Raw genomic sequence first — 4551 nt, forward strand, 5'->3', positions numbered from 1 at the left:
GGCTTCTGTAGCTTCATTAAAGTTGGGAAGACACTGCGCTCTACCACGCAGTATAATGCTTGTTTATATTTTGATGTAACTGAAAAGGAAAACAATCATAATTAATATGATGCTAATATTTCATAAGTAAACTGATAAAAAGAAAAGAATGTTTATGGGACCTTAATGAAAAGGAACTCTTCTTCCCCCACTCTTTCTTCAACTCTTGTGAAGACTAACACATTCCTACTCATTGCACATTAATATACTTTGTAGAAATACACTACATGTTAACTTGAAGTTTCTGAGGTAATTGCTAACCTCCTATTTCCAAAGTGGAGTTTTCAGATTGGACAATAACTCTGAAAAAGGATTTATAATCGCTTACTAGGAATGAGAAATGGCAAGAAGAGATTTTCCTCTCTCTTAAGTTGGGTCCTTACATTTATAATGCACAAGGGAGAAGTAAGGTGCTGTCTATAATATTACAGGACTATGTTGTGTACAATATGCTAATCATTCCATCACTTTTTTTCCTATCCAGATAAATCTACATTTCATTTTTTGTAAAGGCAATGATAAAAATATTTTCTATAGAAAACTTGAAGAAGCTGTTTATGTAAGGCAATTAAGAACTTGCCTAGATACAAATTCATTGAACTAAAAAATATGTTCTGATTGCCATTCAAGCTTGAAAACAGCAAAACATCAGTTTGCAGATCCAGAAAAGGGCCTTAGAGAGCAATAAGAGAAGATGAAAATCATCATTCTGAGCACATTAAAAAAATTAGCCCTGAGATAGCCCCTCTGTTTTGATACTCATTTATATCTTAAATGTAGTTTTAAAATAGATTTATAGATAAATATTTGTGACAAAATTCAGGGAAAAAAAAGAAAAAATGAATGAATAATACTTGATTTTCTGCAAGTAAATTTCAATTTATTTTTAAAATTGCAGTCCTTTTAATGTTACTCATTTTAAATGGAGCAAAAAATGTCATTGTGACCATTAATTTCCACATCTGTAATGTATGTTTGTGAATAATGAACCATATTTCCCCACTGTGTAAACTACACCACAGGGACTTAAAACACTTTCAGAAAGTTGTACAAACTCTTTTGGGTCACTAGGATACCACTTAGGAAATTAGCAGTCATTACAGTAAATGATATCCTGGTGGCTTGGAAAGGTCGACACAGCTTTCCAAAAATTATAACTCCCTCAGAAAGTATAGCTCAATGGTGATTACATTATTTGTGCTGCATTTATCTTGATATTTTTAAATAAAGATTTTCTTGTGGTGTGGTAAACAAGAGAGTATTTTTGCTGCGTATGTAAAAAGGCTAACTAAAATATCTTTAAAGATATCTTTCATATGCTCTGTAAATAAATAAGAAATAGTTGATCTCTTATTTGAAATATAAATTATTCTAATATGTTGTATAATAGATTACAAATAATATGCCTATTAGATCACAATTCTGTACTTTACCAATAGGCTTTAATTATTATTGATTATACATGTATATAGAAAGCAACAGATATTCGTAACTACTATTTAAAGGCGTTAGGATGTGATTCATACATATTATTTCCACTATTATGAAAATATTTGGCATATATTTAAATGACAGAATCTGTGAGTTAAGGTATGTACAAATAGCTAACATTCATTGAGATATTAATGATGATTGCTAGGCAATCTTCTTTGTATCTTATGTATCTTAATTTACTTTTTCTTCTTAACAATTTTCTGAAGTAGGGACGGATATATTATTATGTGCTTGGACATATAAGAATAGATAAGGATAATGATCATTTGAATGAATCAGTTAAATGTGTAGGTTCACACAGAAAATTAAATGCTAATTTCCATAGCCAAGTCTATCTTAAAATTTGCTTGGATTTTTCTATGCTATACTACAGAGAAGTAGATTACTCACTTTTTAGGAGAATTGAGTATTCACAATGAATTCTATGATGCTCTGGAAATTTGCAAAATTAAAGTCAACTACAGTGCAAACTCACTGTAAATACATTGCTTGGAAGGAAGTCTTGTATAATCATCTTCACTTTTAGTACATATAAGCCCTTCAAACACAGCAAGCCCCAAACCTGCTCCAAAGGTAATTTTCCATTGTTTAGCAATTGTTACAATTGTCCCTATCCAGAGAATTTTTTTTTCTAATTTCTTTAACTCAGCCTACTTAAAGTCATTACTAAAATTTTCAACAACAATGCTGTATTCTACAAAAACACTATGGTTACCTGAGTCCAGGACACTAGTATCTCTCACTTGGATTACAGCAGTAATCACTTAACTGACCTCAGTGACAGCTTACTTCTGCCATCTCACTCCATTTCTCACATTTCAATCAAAGAGATCATTTAAGAATGCAAATCAATAATTGAATTCCCCTTTAAAATACTGATGAGTGTATTTGCAATGTGTCTAAAATAGGATCAAAGTCTCTATTTCTTTCTTTGTTATTTTTAAACTACGACCCTTTACCCAGCCAAACTACCAAAGAACTGTGCGGGGAGAGTAAATGCATCTTCAGACATACAGATTATCTAGAAAATGGCTTTGAAACACCTTTGCTTAGGGATTTCTAGATGATATGTACATCACAAATGAGAACATAAACTAAGGAAAAAGTGTAGTTGGCAAAGTGTCCAGCTGCTTGTTGCTTGTAGAAAGAAGCCAAAATAATAATGAGTTGTGATAGAAAGAGAGGAGCTTTATCAGCTGCACTAGCAAGGGAAAAAGAGGGAGGAATTATTTCCCAAAAATCTCCACTCCAATTTGTGGAGGGAAGGCAGGGGTTTTTAAAGAGAGAGGAGTTTGGAATGCAGGAGAGGAGGGGGGCTTGGATGCATCAGGTGGTGTGATCCACTCCAATGGCTTAATTTGACTTATTTTTCCCTTTGGTGAAGAGACCGACACCATCCTGGGCCCAGGCAGGTTACAAATTAATTGCAGTCAATCTTGCAGTTAATTTCTAACCCCTAGTGAGTTTTGGCCTTGACCGGAGGCAGAATTCTGGAGGTACCTGATCCATGTAAGGACCTAGCTCCTGATGTTTCTAAAGAAATATATGACCAGATAAGTGAGCATGGTGTGTGCTTAACACACATCCACATAAATGAATGTGCATAAGGCATGGGGGGGTAGAATGGGAAAAGAAAGGAAGTGGAGGTCCACAGCACATCCTGAGGCTATAGTTCAAGATGAAAGGAAACATATATTAAGTTTGTCTCAAAAGTTATATCTTGAGATTGAGGAGAAAGGAGAAAGAAGACAAAAAGTTTTAAAACATGGTTTGAAGCCAAGCTAGCTGTCCTGTTACAAAATGACAAAAGGACACATAAGATACAATGAATACTCCTTTTTATTCAATAAAGGGAAGAGACAAAGGGAATCTCCAGGATAATGAACAAAAGAAATAGTACAGCAGCTGTGTGCAGGATATGTGATATTGTCCATTAAAATAAGAGCAGGTTATATATCCTGGGAAACGTTTCATTGGTAAGATAAAATTTATATAATACCTAAGTATCTCAACACAGTAAATAAATTTGATGCAGTTCTTTGGAGAATTTGGAGTTGAAATGGTGACAAAAACATGCAAAGATAAACAAATGAAACAAAATAAGATAATTATTAATGCCACAAAAATATGTATTTTTAGGAAAATAAATATATTAGTAGTTTTCTACAAGGTTAAAATTTAAATAGTATTTAAACACTTATTATAACATAAGTCTGGAATATTTATCTACCATAAATTTTATAAAACTTCTTTGAAAAGGTGATTAAATTGAAAGAATGTCTTGTATTGTATGTGAGAAATAAACCCTTATGAACACCAGGAAGTGACTGTTTTTCCTATTCTGATGTCCCAGTTTGGTATTTAGATCAAAAGAGCAATGATGGAATTATAGAAGCAAGGAAGTATTTCTTAATACTGATTTAGACTGCAATGGAGGAAAAAAAAGAGATACCAGTAACTAAAGATTATGCCCTTACTTTCTCTAGTTTATACTTTCAAAGCAAAAATAAGCAAATAAGTAAATCAAAAAACTACTCTCCCCTACCAATCTTATATTTATTTTAAGCCCTCCAAAATTGCTACCAATCATAACGATGAAGATGTTCAGACGCATTTATTTTCATTCCTTAATATTATTGTATTAGCCAGGGTTCTCTGGAGAGACAGAACTAATAGGATATATATACACACACACACACACACACACACACACACATATATATATACACGCATATATATATATACACACACACACATATGTATATATATAAAGGGAAGTTTATTAAGTATTAACTCAAATGACCACAAGGTGCCACAGTAGGCTGTCAGCAAGCTGAGGAGCAAGGAGAGCCAGGATGAGTCCCAAAACTGAAGAGCTTGGAGTCTGATGTTGCAGGGCGGGAAGCATCCAGCATGGGAGAAGAATGTAGGCTGGGAGGCTGGGCCAGTCTAGTCTTTTCATGTTTTTCTGCCTGAGTCATATTCTAGCCACACTGACAGCTGATTAGATGGTGCCTA

This window comes from Pan paniscus, chromosome 22 (assembly GCF_029289425.2).
Source record: "Pan paniscus chromosome 22, NHGRI_mPanPan1-v2.0_pri, whole genome shotgun sequence".
NCBI classification, from domain to species: domain Eukaryota; kingdom Metazoa; phylum Chordata; class Mammalia; order Primates; family Hominidae; genus Pan; species Pan paniscus.